Here is a 26,267-nt window from a genome sequence, read left to right as displayed (position 1 = left end):
ATGGCAGATGCAGGAGGAATTATGTGGCTGGCTAAACACCTCCGACTAAACATTGAGCTGGTTAAGCTAAAGTTAGAAAAAAGGATGTCTAAGCCTATTATTGCTACAGGGGCACGAGGGAACATACAGTAAGTGTGGTGCGAACTAAACTGGATAATCTTGATACCACAGACAATCACTTTGGTTTTAAGGCTCACTATACTACTGATTTCTGTATATATGCTCTGAAGGAAGTAGTAGAACTGTATAAAAGAAAAAACACAGAAGCACAGAACACAAAATTACATTTAACAGGGGACAGGAAACGAGGGGCAGAAAACACTTTAAATACACAGAAACTAATGGGACACACCTAGGTTCAAATGAATTTAACTAGGGACACCTGGATTAAATGAACAGAAGGGCAGGAATGGGAAGAATGGAATATGGGCATAATAAAACTGGAGCACATGGGGAAGGAAAACACAATACGAGACATGGAACAGAGTCCAACAGATGTGTAGAACAAAAGAACATAGAGATTGATTGATTTTCCCAAATTTTGTATTTATCAGGGAAAGTTTTAAATGTATGTACTACAGCAAAATATTTAGATCATATCATTATGAAATGATGCAAATATGTTGGTGAGAAAATTGTGTACTGTATGTGTTCAGATCAGGCAAAGATAAACCTTTTTAGAGCATATTGTGCTTCATTTTATACTGCTCCTTTGTGGGTTAAGTTAAAGTTAGAAAGCCTATGCAAGATTCAGGTTGTGTACAATGACTGTATGAGGATCCTGCTGAAAAGAACAAGATGGAGCAGTGCAAATGATTTCAGAAGTCAGAAAGAGCTTTATTGCCAAGTATGTTTGCACATACATGGAATTTGTTTTAGTGCACAGAGACAACAACAACACTGAGATAATAAAAATAAGATGTTAATAAAGTACACATACACAAATATAAATAAACCACAAAAAAATTATAAAATTGTATGCATAGATGTGTAATAGATAAAATAGAACAGGAATAGAATAATAATAATAATAAAAGTTGTAGGGATATAACTGTAGGATTTAGGGTGATACATAATAAACACATTTATTCTGTAAGGCAAGGGTGCAATCATTCCCTGCTTTAATTAGAAATTTGATGTACTGTATAAATTTATTTGTCGGCTGAACAAACTGGTTTGTATTGTGTGTTTCTTGTTAATGGACCTTGAGTCTGGAAATGAAGTTGAATATAACAAAACATTATTACATTAATAAATGGCATGTTTTATTTAATATATTTAATAATATATTCACAAGATATAATTATATAATAACATCAGACATACAAACCTTGAGAAACATAATATAAAAATCTGTAAGCCTTAACTGCATTTCATGAGCATCACGACCTTTTATGATTAAAATATGTTAAAGACATTCTTTGATGTGAAGTGGTTTATGCTTTAGTGTTCCTGTTTCTCTATATTGTGATTATTTCCTTAGCAGAAAGTGATCAAAGTTTGCTCTGTTTTTAATTGCTGGAGACGTTGATTCAAGATCGGTGTGAGTCTGTTAGTGATTTGATTTCTTTAATTTTGCCAAAACCCCTGTTATAATCACTGCTCAACAAGTCTTTTATCTTCATTGTGTTTTCACTGTGTTAGTCTTGATAAAAGTATTTGTGAGATTGCAGAAATCATGCTGCATCGTGTGCTCAGTAGACATGATCCATATACAACAATATCAACAAAATATGCAAATAAAATATACACATATACCAGTAATTATCTCATAACTCCAACAATAGTTCTTAACATCAGTTTTATACAGTCAATGAACATAATAACCATATTCTTCGATTACCCCATATTGTTAAATTATTTTATAAATAATTCAAAGAAAAATCTTCATTCATACCAAGAGGGTAATAATCCGCCTACATTCCTTTTGTACAAGTCTATGTTCTAAATTCCCTCCTCAATGAGTCTGTGTTAACTTTTCGTAAGATATAAAATTTAGGTCTAGGACTGAATGAGACATCGCAACCAAACGGCAAACCACAGGTTATCTGAAATCTTTCCTAATAGCTCTCATATGCTCAATGATCCGAGTTCTAATTTGTCTATTTTTCTTAGCCACAAATCGTTTTAAACACAGACAAGATAACAGATAAATCACATTAGTGGAAGCAAATGATACCAGTTGTGTAATTTTATAAGTGCGATCAGTTATACAACTCATTTGTGTACATTTTCACATGCAGTGCATTTGAGACAAAGATAAAAACCAACATCCCTATTTATGTGCCCATCAATACCATCCTTGACATGAGTATCCAATCTGACTAAAAAGTCCCTAATATTCCTCGCTCTGTAATAATAAAAAGGGAGAGATCTGCAAATATCGTTTTCCTCAACGAGACACAAGATAGTATATACCAGTATTTCTTAATGATATCTTTAATGGCATTACTGTGATAAGAATATGTGGTAGAGCATACAACGGAGTAAGATTTGTGTGTAGCCGGTTTACAGATTACAAGCCTTTCTTACCCTCTCCAAAGCATCATCTATACTCTTACTTGGATAACCCTTAAGTTTTATAAATATATATAAATTTGATTATATGTATCACATATATGTACATATATATATATAAATATATATATATATATATATATATATATATATATATATATATATATATATATATATATATATGTGTGTGTGTGTGTGTGTGTGTGTGTGTGTGTGTGTGAATTTGTTTACAAGGTCTTCGTGAGACTGGGGTATTACTTTAATACATGTTTTGATAAGTGCAGGTGGTAGCACATGGTAAAGCGGAAGATTAATAACCAAAAACATTCTGCACTTGCACATTTGCACTTCTTCCCACATATATTTGTGACCTCTGATCAATAATTGGAAAAAGCTTTTTGAGCTGTATTTGGACGAGTGCGTATCTTTGTATATTTTCGATCTACCTACCATATGTTTTTTTGCTTACTGGATTTTTGGACGAGTCTTTGGCATTACTACCTTTTTGTGTGGATTGTAAGTACTTCATTAGACATATTGTTTTATTGTAGAAGTCAAAACCCTTGAAATGGGAAGCACAAAGTATGCTGGAATTTACATTATATATAAAAAAAGACAGAGTATGCTATTAGTTATTTAATATCACAAAGACGGTGTAGTCATGACCTTTTTGATTGTTCCTCTAATGTATACTCCCTCAAAGGCTATATGGTATAGTAAACAAGTAATGTTGTTATAGAAAGATGCTGGGGATGGATGCATCATGAAACTAATGTGAAAAAATTGCAGAAAGGAAATGTGCAAGATGAAGGTGTTTAGAAAAGTCTCATGTGCAATTGTTTGACAGCATTTTTTTCGACAGCATTTAAGGAGTTTTAACCTCCTTAAGAAATAAAGTCTAGAATAGGGTATAGCATTATTTGTCCAGTGAATACATAAAAAACAGAATATAGGCTTTAGACAAGAAACGAATGAGTCTAAAGGGATTTCTATCTTTTATTCCACATATACATTCAAGTACATTAACAAAGGGTACAATTATTTATGGTTATTTATGGTGTTTTAAAGCAAGCATTTATTTTAAAGCTAGAATTTGACATAATGTGTAAACAAGAAGTTGTTATGTTTTGTTTAATATACAAAATTACACACATTTCTGTTATGCGTTTCATACAAAGTTTAAATAACAAGGGTGTTATAGGTAGGAACAGTAGATACATTAGGTAAATGTGACTCCCTACAGTGTCCATGGATGAATATAGTTTTGTAAGGGTGAGAGCAGAGAAAAAAACACACACACACACACACACACACACTATACAAGGCAATTGTAAAAACTTAAATACAAAATAAATATTTATTTGTAAAAACAGTGTGAACTGCAGTAATAATAGATGAATGTCGGAAAGAGCACATTGCTGTGCACTTTGTGATGGGAACGTTGTAGGTAAAGATCATTTGGAAATTTTTAATTTTTCAGTGCTCCTTTAGCCAAATTTGGTCCAAGCTACACTGAGAAACTTTTGGCCTGCTCCTTCCAAAGTGTTAATTTCAGGGGTTTTGCCTTTCAGAGTGACTAAGGTGTAGAGATGGTCACTTCTGATTGGAATTTGCCCAACAATCCATAAATGCACAGAACAAATCCTCACACCCGTAATTTACAAAAGCACAGACCTGAGAAAAAAAGAAAAGAATCTCAGCCATTTTCAGAACTGTACGCACTGTATGTCAATTCACCTGTACAATTTAGATGTCTATCTACAAAAATGAAGAATTTTGAAAGGTGAAATCTTAAAGTACTCTGCACAAGATTACAGGGAGCTGAGGAGGTCAGCTGATGTGAGAGAGAAAAGAGATTCTATTACACAAAAACATGCTTTCAAAAGAAAATTACAAGCAACAAGTATAAAATCATGCTGGTTCACTTTTGCTTTTAGGACTGTATGAGGGAAGTGTATTAGTTGCAATTGTGCTGTTTACAATATGTCCTCCATAGGCTGGTGTGATGTTGATGTCATGATTATTTATTTTGTCTACATGGATGTAAATTGGACCGAAAAGTAAAATGACTCATAAGCTTTATTAACCTATATCACATGCAAACCACACTCAAGAGTATCAGACCTCATGTTATTATCTTCTCATTCAGATGCATCTATCTGAATATATCCTTAGCATGTAAATGTCAATCACTTAAATGGGAAAACTGAAATCTAAACCCCTCTCTCTCTTATACCTGTCCTCCCAAATCTAATCAAATAAAATTAAATGGATCACATCCATAACCTTGTTTATTGTAACACAATAAGAGTTTCCTTTATAAAAGCGTTCCAGCTGTGATTTATGTTGTAAATTTTCTTGACAGTTCCATGTCTTTGTATTTGTGACAAGCTTTCGCATTTGTTGCTGTTTGTTTCTAACAATGTTTTATTCTTCAGGCACACCTGCAGAGCCAGGCAATAAGTCTTACCAAATGCCATTCTTTTCTACATCCTGCTGATTTGCAATCCAGATGACAACAGCTCAGTGGTACACAAGTGCCTTTTTAGTTTAATTTGGAGCCGAGCCACTCCCGGTCCTCTGGGAAATAAATTCATATCTCTGTTTACAAGTGGAAGTTATTTGTACTCTAGCTGAAGCTTTTCATTGTGAGTTGATGGGCATTGTTGTTGCTTGTTTACACGCTGTTGGCTGTTAAGACCATTGCTGTGGCTGTGGATGTGAGCACGACTGCAGAAAATGTGGTTCAGCACATCATACAGCAGTGCAAACTATTGGTAAGCAATCATCAAAAGCCTCTCGTTGAAAGTGTTTTGTAATATATTATATGTATCATCTTTAAAAACTTTGTATTTCTTGTTGTGTAATTCACTTTTTGCTTGGAATAATTTTGTGTCTCTCTGTTGTTGTCACGCCCCAAAATTAACATTCACAAGATTCAAAGTGGGAGAATAAACTAGTTAGCCAGTTGTGTTTCCTACAGTCAGTATAGTTTCAGCTATTTACAGATGTCATGCATAATTAAAAGAGTATTTACAAAGTTCTTCTTTGGTTAAAATGGTACATTATACTCCAGCCTACATATTATTATTATTGTTTAATTTTTTTTAAGAATGACTTGATGTTTTTTCCTCATATATTCTCAAATCTTGGTTGGAATCCTCTGTGAAATGTAATTGCAAGGTTCCTTTAAAAGCTCTGAGCTGTGATGAAATTCTCAGATCATTGACAGCTCCGTAATGAAAGACTAGTAAGAATGATAGAAAAAAGGCTTTATAATTCCTAAGAGAGATAGAAAACAGTCTCTATGAACTACTATTAATGAATTCTGTGCACTCAGCCCCCCAAGGTCATATGTATGCAAGTAATGTTTGTTGTGTGAGACAAGAGGATGTAAGAGATTTAGCATCAGATAACAGAATCCAAAACTCAATTAAACTTTATGTCTGTCTGTTTATAGGGAAACCTCAGGATAATTCTCTCCAAATACCAACTATAAACATTCACAAAACAAACACAAGCTGATTTTCACTGTCTAAAAAAATAATCTGAAGCTTAGCTGGATTTACAGTATAAGGTTGCACGCTAATCCACCTGTCGTAGTTTTATACAGATTTTAAGCTTGTTATAGAGGGATCAGAAAACAACCCAAAACCTATTCTCGATGCCACAGTGCTTTATGCTTGCCCTGTCACTGTTCTTTGAAAATGAAATCTCCTGCAATCTAAAATACCAATTTCCTGTCTCCATTTTTGTCTCTTCTAGGCCATGAACTACCATTCTTTATCCTGCATCACTCCCTGAGAAGTCTACAAGTCCATCTGCACATGCCCAGTGAGCTCCTGCAGGAAGTGTTTAGTTCTGGCCAGCAGACAGAGGTCACTCCCAAGACCCCTCTCTTCACCCTAGAACACGTACTCTTAGGGGTGAGTGCATTTTTCATCAAAATATTCCATGTGGCTAGCTCAATAAAACTTTATAATTTCATCAAATGTGTAGCAAGACTATTGCCTTTTATAAGGGTCTCTTATCTGTGGGGTTCTCTATATGTGGCTGTCCAAAGGCCATTAGTAGCAACAAACTGATTTTGCCACACTTTATCTGCTGAAGAGAAATTTGTAGAATTCTGCTAAATGGAATTAAACATGGATTTAAAAAAAAGTGTTTAATTGAGCTTTGAGTATTGCCCTCTTATTAGTAGACAAAAGCTTAATGTGTTAGTCTTTTTTTTTTTTTTTTTTTTTTTTTTTTTTTTACAAATGAAGAGATATGGGAAACATGGACCTTTGATAAATTGCCATCAGGGACTGAGAGATACTCCACGAAATGTGGATAAACGAGCTCTTAATATATGACAAATAATTGTGAGAGCTGACCAAGGGTTAGAACGCTCAAGTCATCCCTTTTCAGTCTCCAAAGGCCAATTATAGATGCGGACAGTGTGCACAATATAACTTCACTAGCACAAATGCCATACATTTAGCCATCCTCACCCATTGAAATAATTAATCAAATTAAGGGAATTATCTTTTGTAATACCAAAAATATAATTCATATGATTAAATGTCCATGCGGCTTTGCTTATATATGTAAAACAAAGCTTTGTTTAAATACATGCATTACCAAACATAGAAACAATATATGTTTGAATGACCCCAAAAAAAAACATTAATTCCTTTTAACATTCATTTCAATGCTTTCAAACATAATTTGTTGAAAGCGAAAGTATCCAGAAATGACATCAATAAAACCTTATTACAGAGGAAAGCATCATCTATTCTCTTTCTCCAAAAGGTTTAAATTTAGAATTTGAATTGAAATCTCTTTGTGTGTGTGTGTGTGTGTGTTTGTCATTACAACTCTCTGAGTGCTTGCATGGTAATATACTGTACATGACAATGTTAATGTATTTGGTCTTGGCGGAATAGATCTGCTACGCTGCTGTGGCAGAGCAAGCACTGAAACTTGCTACTGCTGATACATCCTCAAAATGCTGCAGTGAGCATGTAGAGTATTGCTGCTGCACACATAACATATATGAATAGCCCTCATCTATATAGGTGGAGCTGGGGAAGGTGGAGAGCCTCTGAAGTGTGCTGAAACTGCTACCACAAGCATTAGCCAAATATTTGAATGTTGGATTGCGGGCTCATTGGCTACAGATACAGGAGAGAACCAATCAGCTTTGCCATGTGATACTGATGTCATTATGTTATTCTGAGCTAGATCTATTGGACTTCGCCATCTAGAGTTTCATACCAAGACTTTGTATGTATATATATATACACACACTCAGTCATGCCCAAAAATATGTACATGCTTCCTTTTTCACAGAAATATAAAAGGGGAATAAAGAAAGCTCAAATTGTCATGATTCTGCCCTCGTGTCCTTGATTTTTCCTAGTCTTGAGGCAGGATCATGACAGACCCTTGTTTTGTGTACAAGCACATGGCCTTGTCTTTGGGCCATGTGCTTGTGTTGTCTCGTTCCCTTGCCCCGCCCCCCTTGTTAACCTAGTCGTGTCTTGATTGTCCCATCTGTGCCACCTGTCGTGTCTTGATTGTTCCCCCTATTTAGATCTCCTAGTGTGCTCTGTCTTGCGTCGGTTCATTGTGTTACTTACGTGTTTCTCAGATGTGTTCCACACTTGTACCTGTGATTGTGATTGTTCCACTCTGTGATTGTTCCTTAAAGAAGTGTTTGTATTACCGTGAGTGTTTGTTTATAGTTAGTATTTAGAGTCCTTGTTTATCTTGTTAGTCCAGTCCTGTTTTAGTTATTTAGTCTTTACCTTGCTCCGTGTTTTCCCCCTCGTGGGTTTTGTTTTCCCCTTTTTGTAAATAAACCCCTTGTTTTGTGATTCCCTGTCTGCACTTGAGTTCCTCCTTGCCTAACCCTGACACAAATGACCTTAATCATCCATCACAATGAGAAAAACCAAAGAATATATTTCTGATGTGGAGCAAAAGATAATTGAACTTCACAAATTAGTGAAGTGGCTATAAGAAAAGAGCTAGAGCAGTGAAAATTCTCCTTTCCAACATCAGGGCAATAATTAAGAATTTCCAATCAACAGAAAATGTTACAAAACTGCCTGGAAGAGGACGTGTGTCTATATCGTCCTAATGCATGGTGAGGAGGTGTGGTTAGGCATGGTTTGAGTGGCTAAAGACTCTCCAAGGACCACAGGCTGGAGAATTGCAGAAAATAGTTGAGTCTCGTGGTCAGAAAACGAAAAAAAAAACAATTGTCAAACAGCACCATATGCTGTTTAGGAGGGTTTCAAGAAATATTTTCCTAGCTCATCCAAAACAAAAAACAAAAACCTCCTCTATATTCATTTATGAGACACGACTGGAACTTTAAATGGGACTGGCTTCTATGGTCAGATGAAGCAAAAAAAAAATTAGCTTTTTAGCTTTTTTATTTTTGATGTTGCGGGCCTATATACAAAACCACACTTCTGCTATGGCCATTCCAGTTCCCTGACCTGAACCCTACGGAAAATGAGTGTGGTGAACTGAAGAGCAGCTCCACCAACATGGAGCTGGGAATCTAAAGGGTCTGGAGTGATTCTGGATGAAGGAATGGTCTCTGATCTCTTGTCAGGTGTCCTCTAACCTCATCAGGCATTATAGGAGAAAATTTAGACCTGTTAAACTGGCAAATGGAGGTTTAAAAAATAATTACATAAAAGGGTTTCCTTAATTGCGTCCAATGTGTATTAGAGAAAAACGTTTATTTCATAATGATATTTCCTCTATTTTAAATTCTTATTATCCAATGATAATAAGAATAAGTTCTTCTTTTAAATAATAGATCAAAAGGATTAACAATGCAAATTAATTTTCACAGCCTTCTTTGATCATAATTACCAAGGGTGTCCATATTTTTGGGAATGACTGTATATATATATATATATATATATATATATATATATATATATATATATATATATATATATATATATATATATTGGTCCTTTTATGCCTTTATTTGATAGGACAGTTTGAGAGCAGACAGGAAAGCATTGGGGGACAGAGAGGAGGGCAGGATCAGCAAAGGACCTCAAGACAGGAGTCAAAATCAGGTCACCTTGAGTACAGATGCTTTACTAACCACAAGGCTATTGCCGCTGACGGTCAAGCTGTATATCACATGAAAGTTTCAGTGGAGATAAAAATGTGATTCCTCTCAGTCCCAGTAATAATGTAATAACAATAATATATGCTGAACAAAACTGCACCAGGAGCTGCCTTTTAAGATTAATTTACTCTAGTGCTCATGGCCAGAATCTAATATGTTTGAATACTTATTCTGACAGTCTGTGTCCTGTTCCTCATAAAGCATGCAGATCCCAGTGTCAGAATGAATGTTCATGTCCTAGATTGTTTATAGTACATTACAGCCCGAGCGCATGGTCATGGAAGAGAAGTCCAGGAAGTGTCAAATCTGTCAGTATGTACTCTGTATGTGTATTAAGTTATTAAATAAGCTCTTTTCTGTTCTTCTCTAAAGTAAAATACTTCTCTTTTATTTATTAACATGATTACACAAGTAAGAGCAATGGCATTTTACCTTCTGTAAATGTCACAGTCTTGTTCCTGAGAAATATTTTAATATTATATCACTTTTTTATTTTATAGTTTTTTTTTTACAGCTTTTCAGGGCGTGTAAACAGGAAGATATATATATATATATATATATATATATATATATATATATATATATATATATATATATATATATATATATAAATAGAACAGTAAACATTTAATATAGTTAAACATATTTCAGCACTAAATGCAGTAAATAACATATTATATTACCTCTGGTATTACCAATAAGTTATATGAATACCTCTCACATCTTGTCATATTATACTTGATTGTACATAAAGATGCCAACCAGGGTTAGTTAATAGTAATGGAGGCCTTTCATTCAGAGATAAATGAAGAGCTTTAAGAGGAGCATTTAGTGTAATCACACAGGATGCAGCCTACTGTGATGTCTTCTGCTTGAGAATGGCTCTCTCATGCCCTCCATTTCCCTCCAATACAATACAGGAAAATTAAGGATTACTAAAGCATGTGATCAGACTAGTTCAAGATGAAACATAAGACACCCGACAACCCTAGATGGAAGGAAACATTTACTTGTGAGTGCAAAAAATAATAAAAAATAAAAATAATAATAATAATAAAAACTACTATTTGTCAAATATGGAATCAGAAAAACATAAGTATTTATGTAGCACATTTCATACATAATGTTAATTCAAAGTGCTTTACATAAAATAAGGTAAAAATATATAAAAAATAATCACAACAATAAAACTAGGAATTTAAAAACTTTGAAAATTAAAAAATTATGATTTAAGAGGCTTTAAATGAATTTAAAACAGTTAAGAATAGAAAATGATTATACATAAAATATAGTGCAATCAGTTCGGACATTGCACGGTGCTCATTTAATAAATGCATAGCTAAACAGATGAGTTTGCATTTAAATGTGACAAATGTTTTAGCACATCTCTTCTGGAAGCTGATTCCAACTGCGGGCAGCATAATAACTAAAAGCGGACTCCCTTTGTTTTGTGTAAACCCTTGGTATTTCTAACTGACTTGATCCTGATGATCTGAGTGGTCGGTTTATATTCAGTGAACATATTTGCTGTGTATTTAGGACATTGAGTGATTTATAAACGAGTAAAAGTACGTTAAAATCAATCCTAAATTGATTTCTGCATTATCTATGTAAATTGTATGAAAATTTAAATTCCTTACGGTAGCAAGACAGTCAAACTCTGAGGAAATCATTGATAGCATTTCTGTGAACTCTTCAACAAAGACTGTAGATTATTTTGGAGGCCTGTAAATAATGATAAACAGAATACGTGGAGCACCTTTCAGCACAATCCCTAGATATTCAAAAGACAAGTACTGACCAAATGGCACTTGCTTGCATTGATAGACATCTTTAAATAGAGCAGCTACACCTCCACCTCTCCTAACAGTCCTGCAGACAGGGCCGGCTTTGCAGACAGGCAACACAGGCGGCCGCCTGGGGCGTCATCTGCTGGACAGGGCGCAAATTTGCAGAATTATAAAAAAAAAGTTAATTAAATGTATGTATCCTATTATGAAAGCTGCGCACACACAGTACACTTTTACTGTGCACTGTCCACACACTGCTTGTATTTGTCCATTTCTTTTACTAGATTTACAATCCTAAAAGAACGACTGGGTCACTCTGACTGACAGCTGGTTTTAGCGCTTTAAATGATGGGGTAAAAGCCCCCCCAGCCCAACCACCCCCCGGCGGTTGTAGGCTACAAATGATCATATATATATATATATATATATATATATATATATATATATATATATAATCTTTTATGATGAAAAGAACACCCAAGCCATCGGGATCGGCTTTCTGAAAACGAAGGAAGGAGGAGGAAGAAAAACGGGCCCAAAGCAGAGGTAACTTATGTAGACTATATCATCAGGCTCACAGCCTGCCCGGAGGAGATAAAGACGAGGATGACCAACAACTTTTTACACCTTAACAGTAAATAAAATGCATTATTATTATTATTATTATTATTATTATTATTATTATTATTATTATCATCATTATTATATCAATGTACCAAAGGAACTTTTTGCGGTAGGCTATCTCGCCTTGAGCACCAGAAACCTAGACCTGCAGACACTCATGAAAGTAAAGTTAGGAGGGGCTGCTTCATTGAGGACTGTTGCATAGCAGCTGTCTTCTAGCCATGTTTCGTTTAGAAACATAAAATCCAGTTTGTGTGTGTTAAGTCATTGATAAGAAATGGTTTATTTTTAGTGAGCGAATATGTTTAAAAATGCTAACTTGATGGCATTGCATTTTGTTTCAACAGCAGTATCCGTTTGATGCATACAGAACAGGGCCACAGATTAGATGACTCAGCCATATGGCTTGAGGCCATGTCCAAACGTCCCTGAGGATTTTAAAATAAAATAAATCTCTGTCCACATGAAAACGAAAAACGCCTGCATGTGATAAAACAGAAATCGAGAAAGCTACAGGCACACTGGTTTCCTTCTTGTTCTGTAAACCAGTTTTCTTTGAGAAGCTTAGAAGTGGAGATGCTAGAGAGAGGGATAATCTGTCTGGTGAGCGGGGCTTTGGCTCTGGTGTTTCTGGAGGCTGAAATATGTTGTCCTGGCTTCCCTGGCTGATTTCCAGAGAGTCGTCCTCGGGTGACTCTTGGAGCTGTTCTGATACGTCCCAGTCTGTCTGTGATGAGCTCTGAGGACAGGGTTCAGCCAGGATGGTGTCCATGAGCAGTGCTTGTTGTGACTGTGTGGTTTTATCAGTGTCTCTGTGGGATGTGTCAACCACATGATATGAGCTGATATGAAGTCCTGTCATCACTCATACTCTATCCAGGTAGGTGTGTGCCATTCAGGTTGAGAAGTTTGGCACACACTATTGAAGTATGATGGAGGGAGATAAGCTCCTCCAGTTAAAGGGATACTCCACCCCAAAATGAAAATTTTGTCATTTATCACTTACCCCCATTTCATTCCAAACCCGTAAAAGCTCAGTTCATCTTCGGAACACAATTTAAGATATTTTGGATGAAAACCTGGAGTCTTGAGACTGTATCATAGACTGCCAAGTAAATAATAGTGTCACGGTCCATAAAAGGTATGAATAGTTGTTGTCAGAATACTATCATCATCCATCAGATGTGCAATCTGGGTTATATGAAGCGACGGGAACACTTTTTGGAACGACATAGGGAAAGTGATTAATGATAAAATGTTAATTTTTGGGTGGAGTACCCCTTTAATGAAATTGCCTATGTCTGATTGATCTGTTATGTTTCATTAACAGGTACTTTGCTGAAAAGAAAAAGAAAAGGTCTCTGATTAATTGGGCTCAGAGGAGGGGACACTTTAACCAATCTGATGGCCAGTCTGACCCACAAACTGCCTCACACAAGCTATTTGGCCAGCCTCTTTCCTCCATTTGCCTTGATGGAAACCTGCCTAAACCAATAATGGTAAGGCTATTACTGGCTCCGGATCTTTTTATTTCACTGTATTTTGTCATGTTGGGTCTTATTGTCTCTGAGCACTTAACATTCATGGCTCTTTCACTAAGCCAGGGGTTTAGTCACCATGAATGATGAGCACTCATCCCCAATAAAACCCAACATGATATTGCTTTTATATAACAGTTTGACTGCACAAGTGTGTAGATAAATAGGAAACAAGAATGGATTTACTTGTGTGTGGAACTACTTCCTTCTGTCAGGAATTCATATATCAAGGTGAGAGTTTATTAAATGAGCCCAAGCTTCCGATGTTAATTAGAAAACATCATCTAAGAACTATTAGTGAAGGAATGTGGATTTGTTTCTTTGAAATTAAAAGTATAATGTACAAAAAAGTGTATTATACTTAAAGCTATATACTGTAAGCTACGGGTATATGCTGGATGTATTATGTATAGTAGAGGGAGATATCGAATGTCATGTTCATAATGAAAGAATCGTTTAAATGTCCTCTCAGGAAAACAGTACCTTTGTTGTGGTATGCTTTCATCTGATTCTATCTACTTTCACCTGGGCTTTCCCATGGCAGCAATGGTCAATGAATATTCTGTTTGCTTCTTACAAGGTAAAATAAAGTAAAAAAAAAAAAAAAATCCTTGTTTACCTTGTTTTAGTCCCTTTCAGTTTAAACCATAAATCACTGCTGATTTATTCATAAACACCACCATGAATTTGAAACGAATATCAGCTCAAAACATAAGAGCATAATGTAAACGTTAGTTATTTAGGTTCTTACTGGCTTAACTGCATGTATATTAAGCTTTCACCATTTTCTGACCTGATCCTTAATGACTTATCACTGAGACAGAAACACTGTTACATTGTTTGTCATTAAGATATTAAAATACATAATTAAAGATTTAATTACATATATATATATATATATATATATATATATATATATATATATATATATATATATATATATATATGAACAGCTACATTTACAGGTTTACAGGTATATTTAAGATGCATTAACCCTATCATCAATCATTTGTAATGTAACATAAAGCTTTATTTAATGCTGTGAATACTTATATAACTGTACTTATATAACTCTAACTTATATCCATTATTTATTTATTTGCTAAATTATTTATTTGCCTTTTTTTGTCAAGTGACAAATTTAGAATTTTTAACTCAACTTTAACTTAAGGTTGTAGACGACTGAATACAATCTCATTATTCATAAATAGTATAGTTTGAACCAATTAATTGTATTAATTAAATATCCATATATTGTTAACATTTAATATGTTTAAACCACATTTTACATTTTGCAAAGACATGGTTAGGGTTAGGGTAAGGGTTATGAAAACTCTTGTCTAGATGCCAGGTGAAAAAGCATAATGCACACAAAAAAAAAAAAAAAAACATAATTTTGAATGGAGATTCTGCGAAGAGCTTATGGAACAGGGAAATGAAGTGCATTTAAGGAAATACACAGGGAAAAAAGCTTTTCAATTCTATTGAAAGTAAGAAAAAAATGAATAGAAAGTTAGACTTGTGTCAGAAGAGTAATTTTCATGAATAAGAAAACACATAATTGTCCTTCAAATGGTAAGACTATTAGGTTATTTTGAAATCCCTTTGTCTTGGAAACACATTTCCATGTGTGGCAAAAGGCATACTTCTACTTTAATATCAGTATTACTGAAAAACCATCTGCTCACATGGAAAATGAAAAGGTTCGGACTCATTTAAATGTATAATTAATGAAACTGCAAAATGCATCTTCTTTGTTCTGACACAAAAGCAGCCATTAGAGTAAACTTAGAAAAAGACCTATCATGCAGCTGCTTGTGGATTTTGTAATAAGTCTATCATCACCTCTTTGTAAACACCCCTCATATTCCATCCAGCCTCATAATTCAAGCAGCAACTGCTGACCATCTGTTTGTTTAAATATTAAAAAAAAAAAAAAAAAAAAAAAAAAATATTTTAAAAATTTTTGAATAAATTATTCATTGTAAAGCGCTACCTGGTGACATTAGTGTGAATTGCATCTATTGAAACTTGTTTTATCTTTGTGTGTGTGCATATTTGAGCTGGAATGCATTTCCATATGTATGAGAGGGAAGACAAACTTCCACACATAAATATTTTTTTGGCAAGATCATTTAATTATGTTTTATGTTTCCGCCTGCCTGGTTGCAGCTATCTGCCATTGTTCAAGCTCTACTCTTTTTTTTTTTTTTGTCTAGTTTGCTTGCACAGTCGCCAGAGGAGAATGTTAGCTTTCTGTCTCACTTAATTGGACTGCTACACAGGATACACACTCCGTCAGAGGTGAATCAGATGACAGCAACAAACTTGGCCCTTTGCATTGCACCCAACATGCTCTGGAGGTCTTCCCAAATAAGCGCTGACAAAGAGGGACAGAGCATTCTGCAGGTAAAATCTGCTTACATTTATTCTTAGTAATATGATCTATTTACATGTGTTTTCTCACTTCTTTAAAGGGATAGTATACAACACATCCATGAACAGTTTATTTCAAAAATGTTGGTTTAGGTTAAAATAAATATACAGTGGGAATCATAAGCCTAAAAGCTATAGTAAAAATTGTTTGTCATTGCAACTTATATTATGAGCACAATTTCTATCATAATTTTTTATCACTTTCTCTGCCATTATTTGAGAATGATCCAAAGAGTATCTTATGCACAAAAATACCCATTTGATTAGTGAGAGAATCTAAAGTTTTTATTTCATTTTACATCACATCAAAACCTTTTAATTTTTTTAATGATTTAAAATGTATTTACTTTCCAGATTAAATGACATTTAAATCCCTGATTTCAGTGAGCTCTCTGACTTTTGAACCCCCGCAGAATATGTAAGGGAAATTGTACTTATTCCTATCTTGACACAGTAAACCAATAAAAATAATAATAATAATAATAAAATAATAATAATAATAATAATAAATAGAATCAAGAACTATATAACTATTCTAGAAACATAAACCTGAAATTAAACAAAAGACCTACATCACTGTGACAATTCATTGGTATGAACATGAGAGAATTCTTAATATAGCTAGTGGCCACTTGGGTAATCACTTGGCTAATTATAGTATATCATACTTTGGAAACAGCTTTACAAAAAAGTGTATTTGATCATTAATTGCACCCACACACATATTCTCTTGTTCAGAATTAGAAGCAGTTCAATGGTGGGGTTTTGGCTCAAATCTAGGTCAGAATTAAACAAAGGATTCTGGATTTTTTTTGTGCTGCAGAGGAGAAGATCCTAATTTGCATGCCATCTTGCTAAGCAATGTCACACATCTGAAACAGTTAATCCTAACTGCTCTTGGATAGGCAGTTTAACACCACTATCACCACAGGTTGACACACTGGAGAAAAATCCAGGCGATTATATTAACTCACACTTGGCATCTGGTAAGGGTGCAACAACCAGGGCCAACTTCCATTTGTAAATCAAACAGAACTAGTTTGTGCACAGTTTACTATTCAAGAGAATCCCTCATAATGATGTGGCTTAACAGTATTTTTGGCCTAAGGCTGCAAATTATTTTCTTCACCTTTCAGATAATGAATTCTGGTGCATCTAATGCTGCTGACTTGCTCTGCTTATTAACCTCAGCAGTTTACAGCCGGGAAATCGGATATAACCAAAGAGATCTGCCATATCACCAGGATGTTGACACAATGGTAATCAGGGAAGTGATTAAGAATTTGAATCACTGTTGAGCTACTGTACATCACTCTATTAGATGCAATACAGAGTGGCAGGAAATATATGTTTCATATGTTAAGAGATTTATTAATCAAAGGTTTGTTTACAGTACAAAATATTACATGTAAAAATGTACATTTCACATTAAAGATGAACGTCCTTGTAACACCATTTCACACTGTCCGTCTTGATTCAAATTAGACCACAAAACCCTGAAGCAATGTAAGAGAAATTTAGCAGAGCAGATTTTGCATTTCAAAGGAGATTCCTTGAAAACCACATCTTTGTATTCAAGATCAAAAAAATTCAAAAACATGTCCAGACTATCCTGACTAATATTATGTTGGATCGTTTGGCAGCTGCTGATGAGTCATCCTCTTCAGAGACAGGCATGAATGCAGGGCTCAACAATGATGGCTCAGAGCGTCAGCTGAAAATTTCTCATTCAAACTCTTCCTGCCTTTTTAGTAGTTGTTAAAATGGCAAGGTCTGATGGTCAAACATCAGTTAAAGGGATAGTTCCCCCCAAAATAAAAATTCTGTCATTAATTACTTACCCTCAAGTTGTTCCAAACCCGTAAGACCTTTGTTCATCTTTGGAACATTAATTAAGATATTATTGATCCCTGCCTAGACATTAGCAGAACTACCACATTCAAGGCCCAGAGAGGTAATAAGGCTTTCATTGGGGCAGCTGTGGAGTTGGACTTGTACCCCAAAGGTTACTATTTATATAGCACTTTAAACAAAATACATTGCGTCAAAGCAACTGAACAACATTCATTAGGAAATGTGGAAATTTGCATTATTGAAGTGTGTCAATAATGCAAAATGACAGTTAAAGGCAGTTCATCATTGAATTCAGTGAGGTCATCTCTGTTCAGTTTAAATAGTGTCTGTGCATTCATTTGCAATCAAGTCAATGATATCGCTGTAGATGAAATGACCCCAACTAAGCAAGCCAGAGGCGACAGCGGCAAGGAACCGAAACTCCATCAGTGACAGAATGGAGAAAAAAGACCTTGGGAGAAACCAGGCTCAGTTGGGGGGCCAGTTCTCCTCTGACCAGACAAAACCAGTAGTTTAATTCCAGGCTGCAGCAAGGTCAGATTGTGCAGAAGAATCATCTGTTTCCTGTGGTCTTGTCCTGGTGGTCCTCTGAGACAAGGTCTTTACAGGGGATCTGTATCTGGGGCTCTAGTAAACAGTGAATCTGGATCTGGGGTGAATGAACAGTGCTCTTCCACCTTCGATACCAATGGCTGAAGTGCCCTTGAGCAAGGCACTGAACCCCCAGGTGCTCCCCGGGTGCTGGGTGTGTGTTCACTTCTCACTGCTGTGTGTGTGCACTTGGATGGGTTAAATGCAGAGCACCAATTCTGAGTATGGGTTACCATACTTGGTAAATGTCACGACTTTCAAAAATGTCTATGTGACATCAGTGCTTCAATCGTAATGTTATGTAGCTACGAGAATACTTTTTGTGTTCAAAGGAAATCAAAATAATGACTTTGTTCAACAATTTCGTCTCTTTCTCTTCCGTGTCAGTCTTTGCTGTGTGTTCAGCCTTTAAAATCTGTTGAAAATGACAGAATGCCCTAATGTTCCAGGAAAACATTTGTCCGTATTTAAAACAGCCATGGAAATGCATTACGTCTATATATTAATAGACTGTTTTTGATTATTTGTGTATTTGATTGTTTCATTTTCCACTTTCCATTTATTTTTTTTATCAAAAGCTTACTGAAGTTTTTTGGAAGGACTGAGATATTTATTGAAAGGGAAAATCAACTTAGCTGACGGAGACTGAGTGTCTTGATCTAGATATAAAAGCTTTTCATTTAAAGAGAGGATAAACATTTCAGCCATACACAGCTGGCGGCAGCTGCTGCTAGTGTTTGATTATGGCTTGTAAATAACAGGAGGGCACCGGTAGCACAGCAGTCCACAATCAGACTCTAATGTATAGGACGCCTATGAAAAGACCTGAAGTGGTGATGATCTCTGTGTGATTTTGAGAGATTGAAAATGAGATTGGGAGAAATTTGGAGGAAGCAGAGCTCAGCTTTGTCACAGTTGAGCCTGAGAGGATTGTCATCAGAGTTTGAGGTTGGAGAGAAATGGGAAGAAAAGAAATACTATAGTAAGTTAGTCATTTAAATCCTTGCATCAATTTAAGGTACATGCCAGGCATGTGAAGGACATGTGAATTAAATTCGAACTTGTGAATAAAAGCATAACAGTGTGTTGCCTGGTTACCTAAATATGACAGTTATTAGACACTTGTCTCCATAGCAACTTATTTACTGGGATATGACTAATAGGGGGAAAAAAAACACTGATATATATATGTATATATTCTATATTATAAATCAGTGGAAAAAAAACAATAAAGATCAGTGCTGTAAAATTGAGTGAACACCAGGATGTTGGATAAGAATGTATTCTGTTTTTTATTTAATTCTATTTATTTAATTTTATTTATGCATTAATATTATTTGTGTATAAATTTCATTAATATTTTTATTGTCTGATCCAGCATAGATGAACACAGCAGCTGTGATCAAATCTTTGTTTGACTCTGGGAGGTATGTAATGTGCATCTGTAGATACAACCAATAGTATTACATCAGATGTTGTGGAAGTTCATAGATTAGAACTGGCACAAGAAAAACACGTGGGCTGAATTCCCATAAGTTCACAAGATGTAATGAAATCAATGAAGTGCAGTCTTTAGCTTTGCAGGTGTGTAGTGTTATATTTTGTAATAAACCCTGTGTGTTGTTTGAAATCTAAAATTCACTTCAAGTAACATTCACTTGTCACAGTGGAATATTTCATAATTTGCTCACCAAAGTCCCTCTCGATACTTTCATTTTGAAAAAAATAATGATATGCACTGATAAATAATTTGGAATAACTGCTGCAGTACTCTGCACAGAAGCAAGAATGGTTCATTTTGATTTCCTGGGGACTTTAAAAGAACACGAAGGCGAGAAATGAATCACAGATTGATCTATAATGAGCAGTTGGATGTGTGTGACTGTGCAGATGCTTTTGTTTCTCGACACCCAAGATGGCAGATAATTTGTGCAGCGCATTCTAACGCTGTGTTCGAACCCAATGAATCCAGCCAATAAGTGCATAGACAAATGTGTGGTGAATGAGAGCAGGCTATCTGAATGAACCACTAAATGTGGTTAGAATGGTTCATCATGTCCAGGACTACGCACAATCATGCCTTTCACATGCCAGCCGCAGTTCCCTATGGTGTGTATGAAATACGGATTTTTTTACCCAGTGGAAGTGCTACAGAGCATTCCATTCCCTCTACAGTATACGGTTTTTAATTTTCCAGTCCTTTGGGCTTGTTTGATTATTATTTTTTTTTTTGTGAGGATCTCTACGCACTATACGTTTGTGAGCCAGCTGTGTCTGTTTTCCATATTGATGTTGTTTCGTGTTTTCCCATCTGTCATTCAGGTCGCAGCGCTCATCCAGTATCTGATAGAAAACACGCCTGCCGTATTTGGAGATGATCTGGAGATTCTGTTCGCCAGGCAGATGAATACAGAGCGGGAAACATGCGATTACACAGGTAATTGTAAAGTTATACCCTTTGGACCTTATTTCACTGAGATGTAGATGCCTACTAAGGTACTTTACAGAAAACAATTAGCCCTTTTGACTGTGCAATTTCACAGTACTCCCACGCACACTTTAGCTGCTGGTGGATGTGCGATTTAGAATTTGAATTAGAGGTTAATTAATTGAGAATAATAGATTTTAGATCACTTTTAAGAAATGCCTTAGACCATATCATAGTTTCAAGTATGCTTAGATATATTTGGTATACCAGCTTTGCTCAGCCTTTACTTTCCTAGATCCTCATAAGCTCTCTCAGATGTAACTGAAATGTCAGACTGAAAAGTGCAATAGACTCCTTCACTGACCTTAACATACTAACCTGCTCATAAGTATTATCATTGTCAATTTTTTTCTGTGCAAACACATCTATGTAATCACAAAAAGAGGTACAGCAGTTTACTGAATGTTGCATTAAATGGAATTTCATTTTAAAATATTTGTATTATTTTACTTTCAATCATGGCAGCAGTTATTCATCAGCTGAGGATCAAATGATGCAATATTACTTGGGCATTTATTTAGATGTGCTGTGTACCTGAGCATCCTTCTGGCATTTTAAAGTGACTAGGTTACCAAATATATTGAAACTCTTTTATCATTTACTCATCCTCAAGTTGTTCCAAACATTTGAAGAAGAATCTCCTTTGAGGAACTGTTTTTGCCCATACAATTAAAATCAATGGGGTTGAAAACAGCCTTTGGCTTATTTAATTTGTTGTAGATGAAAAAAAAAAAATTAAATTGAAATATTTTCTTTTGTGTTGGGTGAACTAAAAAAAAAAAGCCATCCAAAAACTAATCCAAGAGTAAGAACATAAAAAAAAAAAAAAAAAAAATAAGTCCAAAATCGGAATCACTTAAACAAGAACAGATGAAAATCTAAGTCAAATGAGAAACAAAACTAGATTAGGAAAAAAAATAAAAAAAATCTATTTTCCTTACTTTTAAACTAGATAAAACTAAAGACCAAAAAGGATATAAATAACTAGATAAGATCCAAAATAACAATCAAACTCAAAAGGGATAAATTCTGGACCAAGAGACAAGTAAACACCAAAAACGAACCAGCAGAGACACAAGAAAAGAGAACCCAATATATAGAGCAGTACACATGAGGATCAGGTGAAAACAATCAGGCAGACAAGGGCTAAACAAGGGGGCATGACCAGGGTTAACAAGGAGGTGGGACAAGAGGAGCACGTGGCAGACACGAACAAAGACAGAACCATGTGCTTAGACACAAAACAAAGAAACATGGAACAGAGACAATATGGACAGGACTGTCAGGGCAGGATCCTGACAGCATACTGTAAATGACTTTATGATCTTTATAAACTTTGACAGCTTATAAAAGATTGCAATTTTTGTCTATTTATGTGTCCAATACTAAAGACAAAAAGAAAGAAAGAAAGAAAGAAAGAAAGTAAAAATGAAAAACTGAAGTGTTCTGAAGTATTGTATCTAATACATGAAGTGGTGAAATTCACAAGCTCAAAAGAAGTATGGAATCTGCAGAATGCAAGGAAAGAGTAAAAGCAGATGATGCAGAAAAAGGAAGGAGTAAAGAGTAAAGCAAAAAAGAAAACAAAAGAAAAGAAGCGATCAGATCAGGCACATATGCAGGAAACTTATATCCTCCCAAACTGGTGTTTGTCTAATTATAAAAGGTCATATAGACTTATCCATAATGTCACTCATACATTGTGCCATCTGTTGTTGTAACAACTATAGGTCAGGTCAGGCTATGTCATTGACACAGTCAAAGGTTGCTGTTAAAAATAGGTCATGTGGTTTTCACATCTTAAGAAGGAACACAGCAAAACGAGCACTTTGAAATGTCATATCTTATATTACAAATACATTTTCGGCAACAGAACACTGAGTACTATTAACAAATAAATCTAAGAAACATTATTAGTAAGGTAATAGTTAAAATATGTCCAATATCTAAAAATAAACACCAGTAAAAAAGATCCTTAATAAAAATATAAAATGTGCATTACATGCATATCTTTGAAAATGAATGTATGAAAAGGATTAATATAAGAAGTACAAAATAAAAATGAATAAAGAATAAATCATAAATGAATACATGGATATGAAAATCAAGGAAATTATTATAACATTGATTATTTGGATACACACAAACACACACACACACACACACACACACACACACACACATATATGCATGTGTATATTTAAAGGGACACTAAGTAGGAATTACTCCCATCTAGTGGTGAAATTGTATTTTGCATTCAAACTAATTTTGCTCTCCAGCGCCTCACTTTTTCAAATGCGCGTTGCATCTACGGTAGGCGATATGTACCAAAAAGCTTTGACAGGATGTCTTCTAATAGCACTTCGTCGAGTTTTCCTTCAGGTGAACAGGTGTGTTATTTCAAACAAACTGCAACATGACAACTAACAAACGAATGTTACAGTATGAATTACTGACTGTGGAAAACATGAAATATTGTAATTAGTAGTTATGTCTAATTTATTCGTTATATTTTCTGAATTATATGCATTGTTAGATATAAAAAAAATATTATAATATAGATTGTAACACTGACTTACCTGTCGAGAAGAAAACTGGCCACTTCAGCGTCTCTTTTGAACTCTTTATCAAGCATTAGCTCTTTCCACCTAGAAAAAGCTTCCCTGACATTAACTCTTGTTTTCTGTAATCTACGGTCACGTTTCCTTTTACGTTCTATTTTTGACTGTTTTGGCGACGATGTTTTCTTCTCCTGTGGCGCGGCATATGTATGGTCCATAATAAGAATGCAATCCAGACTTTTAAACTTGCCGGTGCAGTTTCAAGCGCCTCTCACTGCTCTGCACCTGCGCTTCTGGCTCTGACCGAAAACGCGCTGTGGAAACGCGTTGGCTTAGTACTTTTTGTCCCTCTCTGCTATTATAGTTTTGCAAGATGGCGGAACTACATGGAAGCCTCCGTCGACCTACCCGTCCCATGTATATAAAGATAATAAATTCTTCATTTACAAGGATTAGTTTAAACATTGGCATAGGTATTTGTACACCATTGAGGGCATATTTATGAATAAAAATATTGATTTTAGATAATAAAATACCTAAAAAGTTACTTATTGTCCCTTTAAGAAAAATATGTTACGTTCATATATTAAATATATTTATGAATGATATAATTTATATGAATATACATGTAAATACATGCTAATATATATATATTTTGTCTTATTAGTAACGATTTGTATACTCTCTCTCTCTCTTCTACAGAAGACACAGATCAAGACTTTACCATTTCTTCCCAACTGCCTGAAGTTCATCCTCTTTTCCTTCCTCTGGCTACACTTTTTCTGAAAGAAAAGAACAGACCCCAGCCCTTTCATATTGATATGCCAACAACAGAAGGGGCCTACAGCTGTGGAACACTGGATTCCATTCTCTCAGGTTTCAGTGCTTCTGTAAACATGCTGGGAATCAGCGAACTCAGCCAATCACACGACCGTTGCCTCTCTGAGCCTTCCATGTATTTTTCCACACCCCAAACACCTGCACCGACTCATACACCTGTTATCCACCAGTCTAGCTATGATGCAGCTGCAACACAGAGCAGAAGTGAGCAGCCACGCAGCTCCATGAGGTTAAGTTCAGAACAACAATCAAACATTTCTGGAAAGGGTACAAGGAGACAACGTTACACTTTCTGGAAGTAGTCGCAACTCCCCACCAGCTTCCGTCATCTTGCGCAGAGATTGACCAGCATGACAAGTCTGTCATCTACTGCAACTTCTTCCCTCAGCTCATAGTACATTGTCTCTCAGCTCTGCGGATGCCATCCCCAGCCCTCAAGATACGCAGTCCCCGCCTTTTCTGTTTGGAGCTGCTGCGAGACTGCGGCCACTCAAACCTGAAATGTCCAGAAAGCGGTGGACAAGTACTCTCACTTATGAAGAGGAAGAAGATGTTAGGAAAGAGAAAGTTCAAGAGACAGACAATGCGAAAGAGAGTGAATATGAAGTATCTTTTCGTGACTGTGATGGAGAAAGAGCGGTAAAGGATGGAGAAAGGGCTGAGAATGAGGATGCCGCAAGCTGTGAGTCCTTCAGCAACAAGGTTAAAGGTTCAACAAGACCATGTACGTCAGAGTGTCTTGCCGAGACTGTGTGCAACGTGGAGTTTAGGGTGAATCCATTACAGTCCTCCACCGCATGGCAGATAAAGCCCAATCCTGACATAAATTTGCAAGCGATGTCGCTGAATCTATGCAGTATGTGGACAGTCCCACGAGTTTATCCAATTGACAATGTGATACAGGGATATCCAGGTCACACAAACAATCACAAACACTCCCGCAATGGCACAAAAGCAATCAAGTCACAAAGCAGAAAACTCTGTAAGTCAGATACAGCTGGAGTGTCCAAAGGCTCGCTCAAACATTCATGCCTCAGGTGGGCAGAAAGTGAGCAGAATGAAAATCGAAGTCTTTCCTTCTGCAGGAAAAGTGATGCTAAAACATTCGAAGGTCATGGATCAAACTCTCTCTGTGGAAAAAAGAGCAGAAAGCTGAGGGAAGAATGCGATAATCTGTTAAGGTTCAGATCCCACAGACACTGTTTTATGGTCATAATGTTCCTCTGGTGTCACTGAGTACACCTTCTTCTCAGCAAACGTCAGTCCAAGTGAGGACACATTGTACTCCTCCTGATGCTGCGGATATGACAGACGCAGGTTGGAGTGATGAATCTAATGTTAGCTTTGTCACGACTGATATTAGCAACGGTGTAAGCAGTTACCTGGAAGAGAAAAGTCCTACTGTCAAATCGATTAGTCATAGCTTGAGCACTGCGGACGACCTGTGCCACCCTGGCTGCATTACTGAAACCGATAGCCCTGCTGTTATCATTAGCGGGGGTTATAGTATCAACCCCAGTATAAAAGTCCTACACAGCAATGCTTATCAGAGCATGGCTTATCCCAAACCCACTAACAAATCCTCAGGACTCAATCTGTATCAAGCTCCCTGGCCAAAGAGGGACAACACAGAACAAACCATTATCATAACTAGATCTGGTGATGTAATACTGTATGGTGGTGGGGGTATGAAACATTTACAATTTCAATGCAATGTTCGGTAACAATTAAAGCCTTTATGTATAATGCTTTATAAAGGTATTCATAATGTACGTTGTAATGCATTATGTGTTTTCATAAATGATTTTAATAAAAGTTAAAATGCATATTGTAATATTTGAATTTTTTTGTGTATTTTAATACAGTATACATTCTAAGTTG

The 26,267-nt window shown here is 35.7% G+C and overlaps 1 pseudogene; it reads left to right on the top strand.

The window, feature by feature from the left end:
- Positions 1 to 26,036, top strand: LOC127958201 (uncharacterized; annotated as a pseudogene).
- Positions 26,037 to 26,267: the final 231 nt, after the last annotated feature.

The sequence above is a fragment of the Carassius gibelio genome, chromosome B5 (genome assembly GCF_023724105.1).
Source record: "Carassius gibelio isolate Cgi1373 ecotype wild population from Czech Republic chromosome B5, carGib1.2-hapl.c, whole genome shotgun sequence".
NCBI classification, from domain to species: Eukaryota; Metazoa; Chordata; class Actinopteri; order Cypriniformes; family Cyprinidae; genus Carassius; species Carassius gibelio.
Note: the sequence above shows the minus strand (reverse complement) of the source record. Positions and strands in the feature narration are given on the sequence as shown.